Below are 23,388 nucleotides of genomic sequence, written 5' to 3' on the forward strand. Positions count from 1 at the left end.
ATACTATATTTCCGATTAAACGATATTACACTCATGTTTAGTATTTTATCTAAAAGTACTATATTTTTTTGAAATGTACTATATTTTATTTGCCTTATTCTGGAAAATACTATATTCCACCAAAAAAAAGTTGGCAACCCTAGTCAAGAGTGCGCCAGTGGCAGCGTGCGTTCCTTGGGCCTCGGGCTCAGGTAAGTTCTGGTAACAAGTAACAACCTAAAGATAAAAGTTTCTATTAGCCGAAGTAGTTTTCAATGTCCCAACCTTACTCGTTGAAGTCTGGAAGGTATTCAAGCTACTTCATAAATAAAATAAAAAAATACATTTATTTCGGACGGTTCAATCCATACTTACTTGTTAGTTACTAACTTACAAATAGACTGAGATTACTATGTTAGTACCTAAACTAAGATGTTGGGAGGTCAAGTGCCTAACTAATGCTGATTGCACTATCCCATCTCCCTGCCACTACGGCCAGTAGACTGCAGTCTGCTTTATGTAGATTATTGATAGGGCCTACCCTATCAATAATCTACATAAAGCAGACTGCAGTTTGCAGACTGTATAATTAGGATATACAGTGTGGAAAAATAAGTCGGGCCCTGGAGGGAAACTACTTTTTCATAACGCATGCTCTGAAAGTGGGTCGTTGTTGTTCTAAAAAGTGCGCAGAAAGTGACACGTTTCTGCTCTAGCGCAGAAAAGTGGTGTACTCCTCTGCGTCCCCGTCCCACGAGCAACTGGGTGGAAACAAAATGGAAAAATATTTAGTGTCTTTATTTCCCCGCTTGGAACAATTGATAATTGTTCAATTTTACTAATCCCATATTTAATTTTTTTCATCGAAAATGATGTACCTAAGTAAATTATTGAAATAAATTATTCTTGATTTCTTATGTTTTAAAGTACAAATTTGTAATTTGATTATGATTGTTGACATTGTATAATTATGTTTGCATGCTAAATTATGGACGATCATAATGTAAATTCATATAGATTAGCGTAAGAATAATTTATACTGTAATTTATCATTATGAAATAAATAAACTAAACTAAACTAAACTATTTACTCGATTACATAAGGCGGGAACCAAACAGAATACAACAAAACATTTTTACACTTGCGTAAATCGCCGTGTGCCTGCTATACGGCCACAATTCAAAATTTTTAATTTTCTGGATTATTGCAGATTCGTATTCAAAATTGTTCAATTTACGACCTTATTTCGAGAGCCATAGCATAAAAGGTCTTTAAGAGCCTTTTTCTCACAAGTGGCCTTATGGATATGACCATAAATTGTCAGACGATTCCCTGCAATACAGCCACTTGCCAGTCTGCCGCCTCCTGCTCCCGCGGCGTTCGCACGTGAACCTGACGGCCCTTTTGAGTTGTGGCTATATAGCACACGTTTTAAATGAAGCTTTTGAGTTGCGTCCTAGAAAATAATAATTAGATAATGTTGCTGATTATAAGCTAGTTACACATATTATCGCGTAGATTGATCTTGTTCCTATCAAAGTTGATAAAATAAAGGGATTTTAACTATTTAGGTGTTTTTATTTATATTTGCATGGTAACCTTTATCCAATAATTTTGTGTTTAAATTTGGCCGCATCCCAAAATCCTTAAAAAACGTGTCTGCAATACGGCCACAACTCTAAATACCTGTCTTTCGGGCCTTGAGTCTTAAAAAATATACATTGCTTTTAAAAAGTGGCGTGTTCATAAGGAGGGTTATATCATTCCGAGTAAAAAAAGCTAAATTTTAAATTCATAGACCTAAAACTAAAGGAGTAAGATTCTATTAAACACCCTGAACTATACTCTCACAAGTTTGAGACGCGATTTCTCGAAAAAACGGTTTTTTGAGATGTGGCAGTGTAGCAAGCACACGGCGAAAATAAACTAAACTAAACTAAACTATTTACTCGATTACATAAGGCGGGAACCAAACAGAATACAACAAAACATTTTTTTAAACCTTACACTTGCGTAAATGAGCAAATGCAGAATCTTATACAGCCACAGTTAAACGTTTGTAGGTACATTACTAAGGGGGAGGCCTATGTTCAGTCAGCAGTGGACGTCTTATGGCTGAGATGATGATGATGATGATGATGACATTACTAAATGTGTTTTTAAAGTTGTTTAGCACTATATTCATGAAAATAACTAATAAAAAACATGAGAAATACCTTGGTCTCCGAATGGATAGCTGTCTTACGTGGAATACTCAAATTGAACATATAAGGTGAAAATGATCATCAATCACTGGTTCTTTACGACGCATATCACGCTGTATTCCACATAAGCTACGCTATACATTATATAATTCACTAATTAAACCGCACTTACTCTACTTGATTGAGCTGTGGGGCAGCGCAGCGAAAACAAAACTAACTTCCCTACAAATACTCCAAAATAAAATTATTAAAATTAATTTTCAGTATCACCGTCTAACACCTACCACACGTATATTTGCAGAAACTGGCCTAATGAACATTAAACAATTGTATATGTATAGTACCAGCATTCTTGTTAGGAAAATATTAAACAGTGCACTCCATACTAACTTAGCCTTTATGACGAAGAAGCAAATATGCAAACGAACTACTCGTCGTGCGAGTTTCATTGTGTTACCAAAGATAAGAACACAATTAGGGAAAAAAATGTTTACGTATGAAGGTGCACAGCTTTATAATAAATTACCGTCTGATCTGAGAGGGACAGGCTCATTCAAGGCGTTTAAAACTAAATTATCGCAATATATTTTAAACCACTACCCACCTTAAAAAAAATAGTTGCGTGAGCGTGTACCTCTCGAGCGACTTTTGTATGCTACCGTAGATAAGATTACTTTTACTTTGTAACTCTGTTCTCGTGTAAGTGACTTGTATGTCTTTTATGAGAATAAATATCTTTAAAACTAAACCTAAATAAAATAAAATACAAGATAAAAATTGCTTATTTCATTCATCAATTGTTATTTTAAAAATATTAAAATCTTAAAATATTTTTAGCGCGGTAGTCTGTTACAGCTTTTAGAACGAAAAAGTAAACAATTAAAAAGTAAGAGCCAATCCCGCTGATTTTCATACTAGATTATTAATAATGAACGAATCATTTTAAAATACTGCAGTTTCTTAAAATATGTGTTTTTTCGTAAATATGTATTGCAATGTAAGAAATGTTTTTCGCTAGGGGTTATTTATTATCTTCACACATGTAAATATCTTAAGTCTCCGATTGCAAGTAAGGGCCCGATTCGGATTTTGAAATAGACATCTATTAGATATCTTTTAGACATCACCAAGATACGATAACGATATGTTTAAGATCTAACCTGTCAAATTTGACATTTGCGCGATTCTGGAGATACTCTTGAACGATTTCCACAGGATGCCTATGACTTAGAGATCCAATTCACATCTAATATATATCTTACTCTATGTAACGTAAAAGTGACATTGGTTGCCCGAATTGCGCTGCAAAAGAGAACTAGTTGATAGATTAGATTAGATTAGATTAATTTATTTCTTATTGAAAATTACATGATATTTAACAATGTCATAAATGTCATAATGTTTCGAAGTAACATGAATTCACAAAAAGATCGTCAGATTGTAAACAATAATAATAATACATTAAAATAATTAAAAAATAAGTAAAAAATATAAAACAATCAAATAATCATAATAAAAATTAAAAGTACCTATATTAATATTAAATTTTTTGTCGTCGTCGTCGTAAACGTCGGAGGTAAATCTTAAAACTTAAATACGCGATTAAGTCCCGTTGTGCAGTTTGATAATTAATATTAAATGTCAAAAAGTTACCTATGTATGTCAAAATAAAGCGGTCAAAATGTATCTAAACTATAACGTATCTAGAATGGATCTAGTACGTGCCGTCTCTTGTGAATATCTTGAAGTTCGAATACGGCAGTAGGTAAGTCCTTAGGAAAAAAGATCATATCGTAGGTCTATTAGGTAAGTTGTTGAATTAGTGATTTTGCAAATTGTCTTGTCTTGTTTGATTTCCTCGCATTCGATATGAAAAGTAGAGTGTTTAGAAATGGGTGCCTTTCAACCCTTGGTTAACAATCTACTATAAATCCTTAAGTTGGCTCATTTTACTTAAAGGATACATTCCTTTATTTTTAAAAGAAACAACACTGCATTCAAGAATTTTTCTTTTTTTTTCTTCAATTTGGCTTGTCTAAAAAATCTTGAGTACTAAATATTAGATTTTATGGATATTTTGTACGACAGATGAGTGTAAGACCATTTCTTGGAGAAAATCAGAAAATAAGTAACTGCTAGTAGAATAAAATTGCTAGTGTTTATTTTTTGGAATTTTTAGTCGGTTTGAGTCGCGGGCGAGGCAAGCAAGTTTTAGAAAATCATAGAATGCAGTTTTTTTTTTTTTAATAAAGGAATGTCTCCTTTAAGTAAAATGAGCTAACTTAAGGATTTAAGGTAGGTAGTTTCCCTCCAGGGCCTGACTTATTTTTCCACACTGTATAGTACCTACTGGTGCATATTATAACTCCGTGCATTCTTATTTGCGTTATTTGACACATGTCACTCACAACAGCAATACAACGTAAAATGTCTTGCACTACGTCTTTTTTTTAGGGTTCCGTACCCAAAGGGTAAAACGGGACCCTATTACTAAGACTTCGCTGTCCGTCCGTCCGTCCGTCCGTCCGTCCGTCCGTCCGTCCGTCCGTCTGTCACCAGGCTGTATCTCACGAACCGTGATAGCTAGACAGTTGAAATTTTCACAGATGATGTATTTCTGTTGCCGCTATAACAACAAATACTAAAAACAGAATAAAATAAAGATTTAAATGGGGCTCCCATACAACAAACGTGATTTTTTACCAAAGTTAAGCAACGTCGGGAGTGGTCAGTGTTTGGATGGGTGACCGTTTTTTTTTTTTGCTTTTTTTTGTTTTTTTTTTGCATTATGGTACGGAACCCTTCGTGCGCGAGTCCGACTCGCACTTGCCCGGTTTTTTTATTTTAATTTAGGGTTGGTCGGACACCACCATTATGAATCGGTAGTCGTCTAAGTAAAAATACTTACCTATGAATTTTTCTTTTAATAAAAATAAGGAAAAGGTGTATAATTAACTGTAAATATGGATATATTTATCGTCACCTAACAGACAACAAAGACACAGAAATAACATAAATAAACTTAAAAATAGATCCCCAGTTAGTTTCGATTATGACGATGGGTGCGACCTACTCGGTCGGTGTATTAAATGCATTTAATTGTAGCTTTATTTAAATCTAAAATAAAAATTCATTATACGTCACAATTCGATACCTCAGTCTACGTGCCAACCAATCGTAATCGCTTGCTGTGACAATCGATTTGGGTTAGTTAACGCAAATAACGCAAATAAGAATGCACGGAGTATATAGCATTAGCATTTTCACGGCGCTTTTTGTTAGGTACTATTCTAAACAAATCCTTACTAATATGCGGGGTCTAACCTTGTCTGTTTGTCTTTACACACCTGAACCGATTTACATAGATGATATTTGGTTATAAAGATAATGCGAATCTTGCGGGGAAGATCATAAGATAATTTTAATCCGTGACATCATCATTCTACGCAGACGAAGACGAAGGCTTAAGCAAATATTGTTATAAGTTATAAATGTAAGAGTTGATGCTTAGTTAACTGATGTATTGTAAATTGTAAGACTGAAACCACCTACACTAAGCCTCGAGGTATTGCGGTCGCTCGCATTAACGTAACGCGTACCTGCCCAAATGTCAGAATTAACTGGGCTCTCCAAACCCCGGCCCGCGAAGCGTTTCAATCCGGCCCGCGGGAGCCAGGCTCCAGGGGTTCAAGCCCTAACAGCAGCAACCAGATACAACCCCCCTCCCCCCCTCGGCGCCAACGGTGGCCCGCGGGAAAGTTTTGAGGCGCAATATGGCCCTCAGGTAAAAAAGTTTGGAGACCCCTGGCCTAGTGAGTAGTGATCCTGCCTGAGAAGCCGAAGGCCGATGTAATCCGGTGGCCGGCTGCATGAAACAAACCTCATCAAAAAATAGAATATCCCTACCCTGTAGAGGTACCTGACATTTAGTAGCTTCCAACGCACTTGGTCGGCCTAGGCTTAACCTGGCAGATTTTGTACAAATGGCAAAAACGTTGGACAAAAATTCATCAAAAAAACCTCATCGAAAAATAGAATGAAACTTGTATGGTAGGATACCTGACCTTGAGGACAGTAAAAAAAAAGTAGTCGGCCTCACCTTAACCTGGCAGTTTTTGCAGTCCGACCAGATTTATTGGGTCACGTGAGAGCTACAATTTACCTCATCGAAAAATAGAATGAAACAAACGGATTATAATAGCTAAAATAAGCCTGTTGACGTATGTCTTGGTCGGCCTCACCTTAACCTGGCAGTTTTTGCAGTCCGACCAAATTAATAAAAAAAACATCAAAAATTTTTTATCGAAAAATCGTATGAAACTTGTATGGTACGATAGCTGCCTTTGAGGACAGTAAAAAAAAAGTGGTCGGCCAAATCCTTTGTTGGCAGGTTCCTGTGTCCGACCAATTTTGTGGTACCACGTGAGAGCTACAATTTACCTCATCGAAAAATAGAATGAAACAAACGGATTATAATAGCTAAAATAAGCCTGTTGACGTATGTCTTGGTAGGCCTCACCTTAACCTGGCAGTTTTTGCAGTCCGACCAAATTTATAAAAAAAACAGCAAAAATTTTTATCGAAAAATCGTATAAAACTTGTATGGTACGATAGCTGCCTTTAAGGACAGTAAAAAAAAAGTGGTCGGCCAAATCCTTTGTTGGCAGGTTCCTGTGTCCGACCAATTTTGTGGTACCACGTGAGAGCTACAATTTACCTCATCGAAAAATAGAATGAAACAAACGGATTATAATAGCTAAAATAAGCCTGTTGACGTATGTCTTGGTAGGCCTCACCTTAACCTGGCAGTTTTTGCAGTCCGACCAAATTTATAAAAAAATCATCAAACAATTATTTATCGAAAAATCGTATGAAACTTGTATGGTACGATAGCTGCCTTTGAGGACAGTAAAAAAAAAGTGGTCGGCCAAATCCTGTGCTGGCAGGTTCCTGTGTCCGACCAATTTTGTGGTACCACGTGAGAGCTACAATTTACCTCATCGAAAAATAGAATGAAACAAACGGATTATAATACCTAAAATAAACCTGTTGACGTATGGCTTGGTCGGCCTCACCGTAGCCTGGCAGTTTTTGCAGTCCGACCAAATTTGTGGTACCACGTGACAGCTACAATTTACCTCATCGAAAATAGGATGAAAAAAAAACGGATTATAATAGCTAAAATAAACCTGTTGACGTATGGCTTGTTACGGACGGCTTTAATAAATTCAATGTGGCAGTGTGCGGCAGAATCCACTTGCATCAAATTTGATGCAACACATTGTGGCTGGACATTAAGGCGACGGTAGCGGTGGGTAAAATATCAGATTCTGTCAATTTACCCCATTTCACACACAAGCGCACTTCACGCACACTACCTCACTTTACTGGGACAGGTCAGTGACCCACCATGTTTTTTTAAGATTGGACTTTTAGTTTAGTATTGACCACTAGCCTCCTTTGAGGGTAAAAGCATTCCATTTAAAGATGAAAGAGAAACAATGCATTTAATCTTGCTTTCCTTGTCTGTTCATGTCACACGTGACGTACCTATTTAATTCATTTGATTGTTGACTGTTTTACTACCTAATATTGCTTTGTCGAGATACGCGTTTTGTACAATTAAAGCGAATAAAACAAGATGTCATTAAGTCAGATGTAAAATGTTATTTACTACTCTATACGGTTTTTCATAAGGTGCAAAATCCATTCAATAGGAATTTAAATAAATAAAGTTTCAGCAGGGTGGCAATTCCATTTTGGCGGATAAAGCGAAACAGAATAGTTCTATCGAACCTGCTTACAAATTTTCACGAGAATCAGTTGAGAAATGTGATCTGCAAAGGAGAACATACAAAAGCATTTTTGCCCAAGCTGAAACGGAGACCTTTGCTAACGCTCGGCCAATGATGGTTTAGGTACACCTATAAAAAATGGTTGTCCCTGCTGTAATTTTAATATCTTTATATTTCAACCGGTATAGTTTTACCTTCAAAAATAATCGGTATCGCTAAACAATAGTACTTATACGTTCACGAAATCGGTATCTGCATAACTTGATTGTTAGTAGACTATTAGTTATTACTATTAGTTAGATTGTTAGTTAGTAAACTAACCTGGAAAATAATCTCAAAATCACCGAAACATTTATGTACAGTCACCTGCAATAATATGTTACGTCATTAGCGCCAACTTTGCCTCCAGGGAAACTTTGCCCAAAACGACAATTTTAAACAAATTCGTTAATGTAGAAAAATTGATAATAGTTATGGCCACCCTGCTGTTTTTAGTAGAAAATTGGTTATATTTCTGACAAAGTATATGCCAAACTTGTGCATAACTTGACTTGGGAATTTTGAGCGTGTTGTCTAATATAGGGTATATTTCGGCGGGCAAAAAATTGATAAATAATAAATGCAAGTAGAAAAAATTGAGAACCCTTTGACAAATATTTCCGGGTTTCAGTTATAACACATGAAGCATAGATTATGTCTATTGAGATTTAAACTAAAAAGGCTTAAATACACAAAAGTTTTAGCGGTGGGCAAAGTAATCCGGTAATTTGGCATCCATACCAACATTGCCCACCACCAAAAACGGATTAGGGTTGTCACTTTCATCTAATTTACCCAACTTCGCAAGTAAAAGAAGGTTATGTTTGTACACTAAAATAAGTTTATAAATATATACTGTATTTTTTTTTGTCTTATTATCCTTTATTTAGATGTTTTATCCCGTTAACGAATGAAAACGCAACAAAAATCATATTTTAGGTCATTAAACTATTGTAACAGATTTTCTCAAAAGTGACAACCCTAGCCTTTGTAAAATGCTTAGGCGAGCCTTATTTGGAAATGGGCAAAAACGGGTAGGCAACATTGCCCAGCAAATTTATTTAAAAGTTTTTACACTTATCGCTAAGTTATTAACAGGGAATGGTAGGATTGCCCAAAACCTTTAAGTGATCCTTAGACATCATCATCATACGAGCTGTATTTGAATACCAAATTGACGTGGGCAATGTTGGCGAAAACCCCAGATATTTTTTTATTTAATTTTTTTATTTGCTTGCCCTCTAAAACGCAAAAAAATGGGTAAAAACACGATAAAAAAATGTTTTCTTCACATAAACTGATGCGTTTGATCACAATGGACGTGCTGAGCAAAAAAAAAGTCATATGATGTGAATTTTTTTGAGAAATTCGTGTTAAAAAAAAAGCGGGCAAAGTTGGTGATAATGAGTAATGACGGTACCTACTCTTCGAAGGCCGCAAAGATATGTGACATGCTCTTATGGTTCTACAAATAAGATCGTGTCAGATATTTTTAACTTCGTTGTGTAACATAAATTGCAGGTGACTGTACATTTGGAATAATTATTTTATTTAGTTTCAACGAAAGTTTCAAGTTTAGTACGAAAATACTTCAGATATGCAATATGCACAAAATGTAGATCTAATCGAAATAAAACATTGCTTCTTATAGTAAATTTATAAAACATTCGATACATAGGTATACATAACAATAACCAGTCCACAGCGCTAATTGGCCTGTAAGCTTCATCTCGGTCTCCAAAGCCGCAAAAACTCGCTAGTACTTAGTGCTGGTCTAGCCGTTATTTTTTCTTGAAGATTTTCAGAGAACAGCACGTACACGCATTATACATATAGACGGAACGAACGGCATAATCATAATAATTTATTCGTCGCAATCCATGGTATTACAGATCTAGGTACAAGACTTTCAGGTATTACTTATACGAATTACATAGCTCTTCCTGTTAATAGGCAATATTTTAATATAAAAGTTCTATAATATAATACAAGATTACAGTTGTCATCAAAATTCATTGACATATAGAAGTCAAATACGTTTTTAAAATGACGCAAAATGATACCAGCATAATAAAAATTGATCCCAATCAGTAAAGATGAGTCTTTAAACTTTTTTCATTTTAAGCGAGTTTTGAAGGAACATAATACTTAAATTCGACTGTAATCGTATTGTTTTAAGATAGTTTACTGCGGTTTTCAACAATAATGACCCGTAAATAACAGCAAATGAAATTTAAATGAGACGCGAGCTGATATTTATGTACCCTATTTTTTTTAATACATTTTATCTACTGGTATGCTTTCTCGTGTGCGTATATGATTTAATGTCAATATAATTGTCAAAAGCAAGAAAATCAAGCTGTCATTTTCATTTGAAGAAGTACACGTGTGCTCCGGTGTAGCCCCAACGGGCATCTGACTTGAAGAAGAATTTTGAGTGATGTCGTCAATGTATGGAAATTGTTCGAAAGTTTACATTTGAGATTGAATTTCTGTGTTGTCTTTGTGAGTAAAAATATAAATCGTAAATAAATTGGTAGCTGAATTATCTAGCTTCCAAAATCATACAATAATTCAATTACTGTCAAAGACAAAATTGTTTTGCTTCTGTCTCAAACGGAACTCCATATTTTGATTTTTTGATACTTTTAGTGTCGATTTGTAGAGAATAACAGCAAATTAAAAATATAATGGCATGAAGAGTCGGTACACGGTTTCTTCGTGAATAAATTTACGTGTAATTTAATGCAATTATCAAACAATTATTGAACAAATTATGGTTACAAAGTGAGGTCTAAATCGAAAACGTCATATACCGGCCCCTTAAGAGATGAAATGTATAAGATCAAATGGTTTGAAGGACATATAACGCCTTTGCGAGTCGAAGAAATAACAATAAAAGAATATGTCGGAGTCTGGGGAAAGTTCATCAGACTTCGACTCCGAAGATGATTATGATTAACAGTAATTATTAACAATAAAAGGGTTATTCCCACTAGTTACCACCAAGTTCTTATCACTGGTAACTACTGGGAATTATTTTCCCACCTTTTACCACTGGTAACTACTGGGAAAAAAAATCCCAGTAGTTACCACTGGTAAAAGGTGGGAATTTATTTTCTACAAACCGAGCTTCGAAGGAGAAATGCTACAGTTGATGGAAAAAAGGCTGATTTGATGCAAAGATAATCACTTAATATATGTGAGGTTATCTTGTGTATTTTACCGTTTATTAAAATTTTGGAAGGCTCACGTGCAGTTTTTCCTCTTATATTACAAGTGTTCGATTGAAAACTAAGCTTTGGTGTATACCTGGATCACCTGCATGTACAAGAAGGCGTTTCATATACGCCCGCCCATCAGATAGGTACACAAAGTCATGATGTGTATGGAATACAGCATGTGTGGCCAAGCCATTATGCCCTAAATTATGTACTACTTCGATAAAACTTAGCTTACCAGTGTATTTACTCTTTCCAAAATATTTATCTTCCTTAAAATGCAGCCTACACAAACGGTCTTTGTCATTTGCCTTAGTTTTTGGTACTCAAAGCTTTTTCTCACCGATTTATGCATATCGGGTCCTTGGGACGAAAGGGAGATCCTATAGGTATATTTCCACAATTTGTCGCACACTATTGCAGTATTGTGGAGAAAAAAAATACATACAACCGAATTGATAACCTCCTCCTTTGGGATTCGGAAGTCGGTTAAAAAAGGAGAATGTTTACAATTTATTGGAAACAATGTACGTGATTTGACAGTGACAGCAACTCCACTATGGAGGCGCCACCTGGCGTGATAAAATGTCAGTTATGCCTCCTCATTCTATCTGTAGTGGAAAAGTAGGATATACGATTCAAAACTTGTCAAAAATCGATGAAAACCTTTTTATTTTTGACATCTGTGAGACATCATCTCAACGTAAGTGTTACTCTGAAACCACGTCGGTAGTTAGAAAACGTTATTTAGATATTAGATAGATTTATGAATAAAATTTGAACTGAATGGTTTCTTTTTTTTTAAAGCCCGCTAAGACCTCCATGGACTCATTTACTTATGACTTTTTTCAGTTAGCATTATTAAGTTAAGTTCAAGCTGCGAAGAAACCATATTTTCAATATAGAAATTATTATTCTTTACAAATGTGGTCGGACTGCAAAAACTGCCTGGCTAAGGTGAGGCCGACCAAGACATACGTCAACAGGCTTATTTTAGCTATTATAATCCGTTTGTTTCATTCTATTTTTCGATGAGGTAAATTGTAGCTCTCACGTGGTACCACAAAATTGGTCGGACACAGGATCCTGCCAACACAGGATTTGGCCGACCACTTTTTTTTACTGTCCTCAAAGGCAGCTATCGTACTATACAAGTTTCATACGATTTTTCGATAAAACATTTTTGATGATTTTTGTATAAATTTGGTCGGACTGCAAAAACTGCCAGGTTAAGGTGAGGCCGACCAAGACATACGTCAACAGGCTAATTTTAGCTATTATAATCCGTTTGTTTCATTCTATTTTTCGATGAGGTAAATTGTAGCTCTCACGTGGTACCACAAAATTGGTCGGACACAGGAACCTGCCAACACAGGATTTGGCCGACCACTTTTTTTTTACTGTCCTCAAAGGCAGCTATCGTACCATACAAGTTTCATACGATTTTTCGATAAAAATTTTTTGATCATTTTTTTATAAATTTGGTCGGACTGCAAAACCTGCCAGGTTAAGGTGAGGCCGACCAAGACATACGTCAACAGGCTTATTTTAGCTATTATAATCCGTTTGTTTCATTCTATTTTTCCATGAGGTAAATTGTAGCTCTCACGTGACCCAATAAATCTGGTCGGACTGCAAAAACTGCCAGGCTAAGGTGAGGCCGACCACTTTTTTTTTACTGTCCTCAAGGTCAGGTATCCTACCATACAAGTTTCATTCTATTTTTCGATGAGGTTTTTTTGATGAATTTTTGTCCAACGTTTTTGCCATTTGTACAAAATCTGCCAGGTTAAGCCTAGGCCGACCAAGTGCGTTGGAAGCTACTAAATGTCAGGTACCTCTACAGGGTAGGGATATTCTATTTTTTGATGAGGTTTGTTTCATGCAGCCGGCCACCGGACTAATGGGCCTGGGAAACCCGGTACGAATAAGGGCATATATTTGTGTGATGAGCACAGATATTTGTTCTTGAGTCATGACTCATGAGTGTTATATAAGTATGGATATTGTCGTCTAGCACCCATAGCTACAAGCTGTGCTTACATAGTTTGGGGCTAAGTTGATCTGTGTAAGGAGTCCCGTAGTATTTATTTATTTGTTTAGGTACCTATTTATAAAGGTGGCAATTTCCAATAAATAGGGTTTAACTTATATGGAGTTTTCTTTATATTGGAAACACTTTACCTCAGATATATTCGAGGAAATTCGCCGGGTACCGCCATTGTATGGCAAATGTATGGCACTATCCCTTTCGACTATTTAGGGTTGTAAAAATTCAAGTGATTATCTTATCTGTGGTCATCCACGCAAAAGGACGTCAAGTGGTGCCAACCCTAATATTGCTCGAAGCAATGTCGAGCGGAATGGAGCCGAGTTTGCCCGAAGTCAGGAGTGTCTCCCCACTGATTTAAACCGATTTCGAAACAAATTTGTTGACCGAAGCGTTAGCGAAGGTCTCCGTTTTTACGCGTTTAAAATGCTTTCGTATGTCCGCGGATGCTCTCCTCTACAGGACGCAATTTACAACCGATTCTCGTGTAATTTTATGACCAGATTCTATGATTATTTTTTTGTCAATCCAGTTTTTGGAATTTTTTTATAATGCGGAAATAGGCATAAATGACTTAAGTACCAATACAGGCTATGGCGCTTGTGACTATTGTGAGTTCACTGTGATAATGATTAATGACCCAACGAACTAAGTATTTTTTACTTTTACATTTTCTAAGCTTATCCCAAGATCTACAGCTCACAGAGCCACTAGTAAGTGACAAATGTAGCGAAACGCTACTGGCCGTTTGTAAAAAAATAAAGTGCATAATTGCGATGATTTTGAATTCAAATTTTGATGGAATGTTCGAGAAAGAAAAACTTTGAATGTTTTTTTTGACAGATGGTTTGTGGATTTCGTGTCAAAAAGTCGTTGGTGATCCGGGCTGTTTCTTTAAACTAGATTTGCACCGTTTAAATGTTTAACCAGTTTGATTATTAATACGAAGTGTCGAAAGTGCGCGTTAATCGACGAGAGGAAAGGCTCCTCGTAGACAGCTGGCCACCTAAGCCGTGCGTGAGTCGGCGTCCGGAGAGGAGTGGCTCCTAGTAAACTGCTGGCCACCAAAGCGCCGGCGCTAAGCACTGGTGGAGTGAAGGAACCCCATCGTTATCGCCCGCTCTGCTGCCGTACGCGCTCGCCAGGAAGCGAGTGGCTTACCTCGTCGGCCTGCTTGAAGGCACCAGGCTTACCTCGTCGGCCTGCTTGAAGGCACCATCTCGTTCTACATCTGTGCTGAACAAGTAAAGTTTCCTACCGGCTACCGCACCCTGCCCCCGTGCGCGCCGTGCGTGTGCGTGTCCCCCCACATTTGTCCCATTTACCTTTTTTTCCCCCTGTACTTCAAGCCTGAAATATTTGAAATTTTAGCGTTAGTTTTTTCCATTTCCAATTTTTATAACCACCTAATTATTGTGCTTTTGTTTTTTTGTGCCATATTTTTGTTACGCCATTTCTTAATATCTGTGATCCGCATACCTCTTCTTTTTTCTTCCTACAACTCCTCAAAATTCAAAAAAAGCCTCGCTTGACGGGCGGTATAAACAAGCGGTTCAAAATTTAGGTATCATTCGCCAAATTGTCAACCATCATCGTCCATTATATTCCCCTCATTGATACATCTTTTTCCTCTCCAGCTAAATTCTCAACCGTATTCTTTTTTTTTACCTTTCATCTATGCGGAACGCAGACAAATAGTTTAAAACGATCAATTATTTTTTTTTAGTGGAATTTGTGAAAATTAACAGTAACAGTGAAAGTAACAGTGTGTAATTTTTTTTGATAAAAGTGTGTAAAATTATACGTGATCTGCAAAAATCAATTGTTTTACTGCACAAATTAAAAAAACATCAGTTTTTCTAAGAGCGGGTATTCTGAAGCTACTTGCCTTCTATCTCCTTAATTTGGTCCTTATACTTTCAGAATCAATTATACAAACAAATACTACACGCGATTACATAAAGAATATTGACCAGGTTCGATTCCCGGTTATGTATGAGAGTTTAAAAAAAAGTTTAAATGCCATTATTATTAAATCTAAAATCGACGCGATGGTTCCTAAGAACAGATTTCTCTATCTCTCATAGTTTCTGACTTCTCCATACTGACGCATTTGGATTGATCACCCTGTATAAACCCTAAATACCTAAACCTTAGTAAACGGTCCCCTAATAAAAGTGCCTCATCTCTGTCACTTCCCGTCGGATGAAAGGCACTTTGCACCTTTATAAATAATAAATAAATAAATATCATAGGACATTCTTACACAGATTGTCCCAGTCCCACAGTACCTAAGCTCAAGAAGGCTTGTGTTGTGGGTACTCAGAAAACTATATATATATAATATAATTACTTAAATACATAGAAAACAACCATGACTCAGGAACAAATATCTGTGTCATCACACAAATAAATACCCTTACTGGGATTCGAACCCAGGACCATCGCCTTCACAGGCAGGGTCACCCACTAGGCCAGACCGGTCATCTTTCTGGACTTTTCTTCAAGTGTTGTAACAATAATAAGCGCCGACGCTGAAATATGCAATTCGAACCGCGGGATGTATTAATAACCCTCCTTCTTTCCTCCTCTCCCTTGACAAATAGTCGCCGGCCGCAGCCGCGCAAACAGATGGATCACTTACTATCGCTACTCGCTACCCGGGTACGCGACGCGAAGGAGGGTAATGTGTATAACAGTCTATATTATGTAATTGGATGTGTGTATCACAGATCTAAAATAAATGATTACAGGATTCCTGTCTGATATCAAAAGTACGGTAGGTATATATCAAGATAATTATAATCACCAACCGTATCCCCTAAACACAGCTTTGCGCGTCGTACGTTTCCATTCCGCTTATCTTTACGTTTGAATAAATTCAAGCGGCCGCTTGTGAAGCTCAAAAGTGATGGTCATGTTTTAATTTGTAATCTGCCTCTTTCGCACTCACGAAGTGTTTATATACGCTATATACTAGTGGCTTCCTTTTTGCACACTTCAATTATGTATTATGTATGTAGGTATGTATAGATATAGATTAATTCAATGAGAGCTGCATGTAGGCCAAGCACATGATTGGCACGACACTACCTATCTCGCGGCGAAATAGACTACCCGTCCCTCCTTTAGAATAAGACGGGGCGAGAATGTGGGTCGCGAGATTTTATTTTCCTTTTATTATAATGTCACATTGTCATACGATTTGACGTTTAAGGTCCACTAGTGCCTCACTTCGTCACGCCACGTCAAAGATTGGGCGTGGTGGCACGCTGGTGATGTGGCCGTATCGTCGCGGCTGGGGCGATGCGCTGCGAGTGGAACTCATTACCCGGGTGACTAATCACCGGCGGGCGATTGCTGCGACCAACCACTGTGGTGTTTCGGTTATTCCGGTAGTACATTTAGGTATAGGGTATATCCATTCGACCCTCTCAGCAAATATCTACCCTATTACCATTTCTTAATACCAAAATCGCATAATCTGACACATGGATTTACCCGAATTCGAAACTCACACAGCTATAGTAAGGATGGAGACACAATATGTTAAATTTTATAACAAACTAGACGGGCCCGCAGCTCCGCTCGCGTAAATGAAATAAAGAGTTTGTCTTATGTTTAGTTAAATACCGACATTATTATGTATCCCTGCCAGGGTTTATAACTGTGATAAGGATTTCTTATTTGTCAAGTAGGTAGCCGTTATTTGGATAACTTAATTCGAAAATTTCTTATAACGTACGTAGGTATTTATTTAAAACTTGTTTTAACATAAAATTATTACTTATTGTTGTAAGCCTAGTTGCAAAAACGTTCAATAAATTACTTATTTTCCGCTTTAAGCCACGAATATGGACGACCACCACCCATAAATCGCCTTTTCATACAAACGTAGGTAGTCCCCATTTCCCTTTCTGGATCTTAACATTACTACGGCTAAGGTGACGCAACGATCCAAAGGACTCACCTGGCCTCCGATACCAGATCACGTCATGTTTCTTACGATCTTGCGATAGCTCTCGCCATCGGGCGTCTCCCATTTTGTTGTCCCAAGTACGCTCGTCTCCCATTCTATAACTTTGTATTTTTGGCTCATCTCGGCAGCCCTTTCCCTGGACGAATGACAATGTTTGCCGAGCCATGAAAATCAATCTGAATAATAATAACTCATAAAGAAATTTAAAACAATAAAATACAAATTATTAACACGATAATCATACGATAATATTAATTTGATTGATATGTCATAAATGGCATAATTCACTCGTATGGGCTATGGACTAAGGTTGAGGTTGGCAGCACTTTTTATTTATTTATTTATTTAAAATTTAAATCAGGCAACAAGGCCCATATTACAAATACCTTACAGACTAACATACATATATATATATTATAAACTTAAAAACTAAACACTATTTATGCGACAAAACGGCGTGGCTCCGTTGAATCGGCTGTTCTTGTGTCGGATTCGGCAGTTTGCCCCGGAACCTCCGAAACACGACACCTTTCGGCCAGAAGTCGGCGCACTCGATGGTCTCTTGCAGCGGTCGCGGCACGCGCACCACAAAAGAGTTGAAGTGCACGTAGTGGCGCGATCGAAGCTGGAACACCCTCAGCGAGTAACCGGTCTTCTGGTGTACGTACTCCACCACTTCATCACTTTTTATTTTACTTCGTGTAAAAAAACTCAGAAATACCTGTATACCAACATGACAAACATAATTTAGTTTACTTTAACTTACGGATTATTTGGTCTAATCTGTAGCACCGCCAAACGAAAGCAACCGAGAGTTCCCGAGAAATGGTCGAAGTCGTAAAATGAAGATTGTTATGAAAATTTCTTTTCCTTATTGTAAATTAGATACGCATCGAAAGCGATAGTTTTTATGTTCTAGTTTTATTCTCATATGTAGATAATAGATTTAAACAGTTTTTTCTTATCATACGTGCGTTGTATTCGAGATACGTGTCAAAAACTTTTTTAGAAATTTGTAAGGCGCCATCTCTCTTCTTCGCTCGTTTTTTATCCCGTTCTGGTTTTTCAATTTTATATAACAAAAAATACTAGTTGAATAGATTGAAAATGAGTTATTTATCACAATAAATTGGACATAAAAAAAAAGGAAATGATAAAAAGTCCTACTTCCTAAATGGAAAAAAAGGTACCATACTATTCCTTAAAAAAAAATATGTAGATTGTACTTATAGCAACTATACAAAAACACAATATTTCACCTGTAAAATCGCAATTTCTTGTTTTCCATATTTCAAGACGGCTTTAACTTGACGTGACGACAAAATTAAGTACCGTTTAGTGAGGGGCGTTTTGCGCATAGAGCACGATCAATTGTTAGACTTTGACTTACATTTCTGACTTTTTAACCGACTTATTTTCCCAGAAAGAGGTTCTATATCCGGTGGTCTAAAGATGCTGACTAGATAACTTTTGTGTTTCATTAGCCGCCACAGGGTGAATAAATAAAAAAAAACATGAAAATAAATGAAACTTTATTCAATATTTTTCACTTCATAATCGTCACGGAGATTATTCACAATCAAAAACTTAACATTACAATGACAATCCAACGTATTATTTCATTTGTTCAATATAAAACAATTATCGAACTTTAAGTTATAGACACTGTAACTAAAATAGTGCCCCTAGAGCAGAGATTCCCAAGCTGAGCTCCGCGGCGCCCTGAGAGGGGCACCGTGAGGCAATCCGTCTCACCATGTTACCTATCTATTTTCAATAGCCAAGCTAGGTAAGGGCGCCGAGATTAATATTTATACATGCAAGTGCGCCGCAGACTGAAAAAGATTGGTAACCCCTGCCCTAGTGTATAATGGAACAGTCAGCGTCAAAAGCAGGAATCAGACTATGCCTCAAAAGTATCTAGGTACCATTCTCTAACAGCGTAACAAAAACATAATATTTGTCTATACGTAGAACAGTGAGACTAACTATTGACGTATATCTCAGGACTGGCTTTACGGGCAATAAAAATCGGGCATGAATGAGGCCAGTACAGCGGTGTGACACCGCTACAACGTGATTGGTTGATGAGTTCCCATCACGCGCGCGATAGGTCGCAATTAGTTGCGTTAGACTGCACGATTGGCTCGAATTCGTGAGTGACACCGCCGAACTAGTAACATTTTTACTGTCCGTAAGACCCGTCCTGAGATATACGTCAATGACTTTAACCATATACTTGTTAGCGCGAGCTGTGGAAATGTATAATTCTATATCTATTAAAGTGTTACAGGGTGGCAGATACTTTAGGCGCGTTGTTTCAACCGCTATTGCAGTTCACTGAACAAAGTTTTAAGGACAGCTTACTCTTTTTTATTCGAATTACGAAATGAATCACGTGAACTACTGATTTAAAAACAGCAAGTTAATGATAACCTAGAGACATTATTTCTTTGACTCTTCTAAGTTAAAACAACCTGAGATTTTCTAAGTTATCGAAAAAAAAGTACAGTCACCGTCACATACATATTCAATCAATAAACACCTTGCTCTGTCTTTGCAGAGTTATTTTTCTGGGTTAGACACAAAGTTTAACACCGTTTCCGGGCGTAGGTATCGCAACATTAGGAGAGACACGGTGTGTATTAGGGTGGCATTCCACCTGTCCAATTTCTTTGTCCTTTTGTCAAAATGTGAGACAAAGAAATTAGATAGTAGGAGTACCACCGTACCACCCTTATAGGCGTGAAACTGTCACCACTGTTTTGGATGTGTTACTCGTATCTCAATTTTATTTGCCCTCAATTGAATTGAATTATTCGTCTCAGTAGCCTCTTCTTATATTGCGTAACCAATAAACAACATGAAAAACAATTGTGTTTGCTCTTTTATTTAACTTCACAGCGTATAATTATTATGTATTATGATATTTTATCACTTTCTAGTATTAGCTGCTTTGTTACTGCACACCGTTGTATGGGGACCTTGCACTTTGAGACTATGCGCTGAAACTTGGCACAGTTGATTCTTAGCTGGTCTTGAGCAGATACAGACCGGGAGACCTCGAGAGCCACGTCTCATTTAGTGGGGGGGAGGGGGGGAAGTTCGACGCCGCCGCGCTTCACTTGGAGCAACATTTCTCTAAAACTATACCTATTAGGGAATGTAATATATCATTTTCGGATAAATTAAGGATGAGGAATCTAGTTTTGGAACAAAAACAATGCACTTTCTAACAAAAAAAAGCATAAAGTAGAAAAGACTAAAAAACGTATTTTTGATTTTTTCATAATTACCAATTTTTTTTTAAAGTATAGCAGGAATCTGAAAACAAAAAATACAGTCGTAAAGCTACACTTATTACGTTTAAGAAAATATATAGTTTAATATACAAAACTGTTGATAAATGGGAGATAAAAAATAATATTAAGCGTGGGTCAGAGTGATCTCAATACAAAATATGATGAATGTGGGAAAGTTACTTATAATTTGTTCTACAATCGTTTATTTTTCTTGTTTTTCGTAAATAACTCGTAAACGGTAGCCCACAGCAAAAAAATATCTTTCACGTAAATAATCTGTTTCAGATTTCTTATAAAATAAGTACTACTGTTTTTCGGTACCATCAATATTAAAAAAAATATTGAAGGGAGAAAATAAATACTTAGGTCCCCTTTTTTAGTCATTCGTAAATAACTCGTAAACGAAGGCCAATAGCAAAACAATTTTTAGTACATGAATAATTTACATAAAATTTCCTACAAAAAAGGTCATTCGAACTTTTTCGCTAGGATCAATATTAAAAACGATATTAAAGAGAGAAAATAAATTCTAAGGTCCCCTTTTTAAATATTGATCCTAGCGAAAAAGTTTGAATAACCTTTTTTGTAGGAAATTTTATGCTAATTATTCTTATGTTAAAATATTTTTTGCTATTGGACATCCTTTACGAGTTATTTACGAATGACTAAAAAAGAGGACCTTAGTATTTATTTTCTCCCTTCAATATTTTTTTTAATATTGACCTTAGCGAAAAAAAGGAGCACTTATTTTATAAGAAATCTTAAACAGATTATTTACGTAAAAGATATTTTTTTGCTGTGGGCTACCGTTTACGAGTTATTTACGAAATTATTAAAAAATAAACGATTGTAGAACAAATTATAAGTAACTTTCCCACATTCATAATATTATGTATTGAGATCACTCTGGCCCACGCTTAATATTATTTTTTATCTCCCATTTATCAACAGTTTTGTATATTAAACTATATATTTTCTTAAACGTAATAAGTGTAGCTTTACGACTGTATTTTTTGTTTTCAGATTCCTGCTATACTTTAAAAAAAAATTGGTAATTATGAAAAAATCAAAAATACGTTTTTTAGTCTTTTCTACTTTATGCTTTTTTTTGTTAGAAAGTGCATTGTTTTTGTTCCAAAACTAGATTCCTCATCCTTAATTTATCCGAAAATGATATATTACATTCCCTAATAGGTATAGTTTTAGAGAAATGTTGCTCCAAGTGAAGCGCGGCGGCGTCGAACTTCCCCCCTCCCCCCCACTAAATGAGACGTGGCTCTCGAGGTCTCCCCGTCTGTATCTGCTCATGACCAGCTAAGAATCAACTGTGCCAAGTTTAAGCGCATAGTCACAAAGTGCAAGGTGTCGTGCACTAACAAACTAGCTATATCATTCAAATTTCGTACGTCAAATATTTTTACACTATTAATTGTATATTTACCATAACCAGAAATATGTTTGCATTTTCTCCTAACTAATAACAAAAAAATCGAAAAAGTCAATCGACCCTTCGATTGACTTTTTCGATTTTAAGCTATAAGTTTTAAGCCAGCGGTCGGCAACCTTTTAGCAGCCAAGGGCCACATAGCAGTTAACGAAGTGGACGCGGGCCGCACTTTGTTAATATGTATGACTTTATCAGACATTGTCATTTGTCAATATTACATACAAAATAGCCAGGGAGGTTGGCATGCGGCATGCGGCCCGCGAGCCGCTGGTTGCCGACCGCTGCTTTAAGCTATGGTTAATATACATAAAGTTTTATAAAACTATTTTCCATAATGTTAATATTTAGAGAGGGAAATGGGAAGTACGTTTGTATGGAGAAGCGGACGTCCGCTACCCTCTTAAGTAGCATTTTATAATTACAAAAGTGTTTCTAAAAGTACAAAAGTGGAAGCTATCTGTTCCTAATGGAAGTTTACTCTATATTTGTACCAGTTTGTTACATCATGTAACGGTTACTTGTAAAACTGTTTTTATTTTGCTTGAACACGAACTATTTAAATCTTCTCGAGGCAGAGGTGTACGGTTGGAGCCGATATAGCTTTATTTGACGTTCATAAGCGCATTGTAATATGCCTACTTGAATAAACTATTTTTTATCTTTATCTTATTATTTCAGATAGTAACTTAAATATTGTAGGTCAACATTTTCTAGTGAAATGTTTTTTCTTGTTACTGTAGTATCTTGGGTCACTCTTTAATATAGCAATGTTTGCCGGCATAGAAATCCACCAAATTTTACTCTCCTTGGCATTATTGCGTGGGTAAATCAACATCTTCTTGTCACAGAATTTAGCTTATTTGTAGAACATTTTTCTAAAAAATGATGGGGCAAAATTACAACAAAAAAAGTTAATCCACTCTACGTGTTATCGAAAATTAGTTGATTGTACAAGATGTGTAAAGTGTAATTCGTGCTTGGAATTGACAGCTAATGTAGGTGGAGCTTAACGGTTCCGTACATTATCAAGTATAACGTTTGACAGTAGACAGACAGACGAAACATTTAGTTATACCGTGCCATTTGTCAAGTCGAGCGGTAAAGATCGGTTTTCCTAGGATAGCGGTGCTGTCATACTAAATAATACGGCTAATAATGGATGTCGTAGTATTTGTATGGACACGGCCGTATGACGGCACCGCTATCCTAGGAAAACAGAGCGTTAAGCTCTGGTAAACCAGAGCTTAACGCTCGAAACTTTAGCTCAACTTGCGGCTATAATATTTGGCACTACTTTAAGCGCCTCAATATTCGTTTAGTCTTTTAGGCGCCAACTATCCTTGCGCAAAGGAAACATATTAAATACCTATT

At 36.5% G+C, this 23,388-nt stretch overlaps 2 long non-coding RNA genes across 2 annotated transcripts in view; one reads left to right on the top strand and one right to left on the bottom strand.

The window, feature by feature from the left end:
* LOC134804390 (uncharacterized) overlaps positions 1–23,388 on the top strand; it is a 243,325-nt gene that overhangs the window by 207,107 nt on the left and 12,830 nt on the right. The window lies entirely within an intron of this gene.
* Positions 1–23,388, bottom strand: part of LOC134804392 (uncharacterized) — a 309,273-nt gene that overhangs the window by 207,106 nt on the left and 78,779 nt on the right. The gene's annotated exons all lie outside the window — the stretch shown is intronic.

This window comes from Cydia splendana, chromosome Z, assembly GCF_910591565.1.
Source record: "Cydia splendana chromosome Z, ilCydSple1.2, whole genome shotgun sequence".
NCBI classification, from domain to species: Eukaryota; Metazoa; Arthropoda; class Insecta; order Lepidoptera; family Tortricidae; genus Cydia; species Cydia splendana.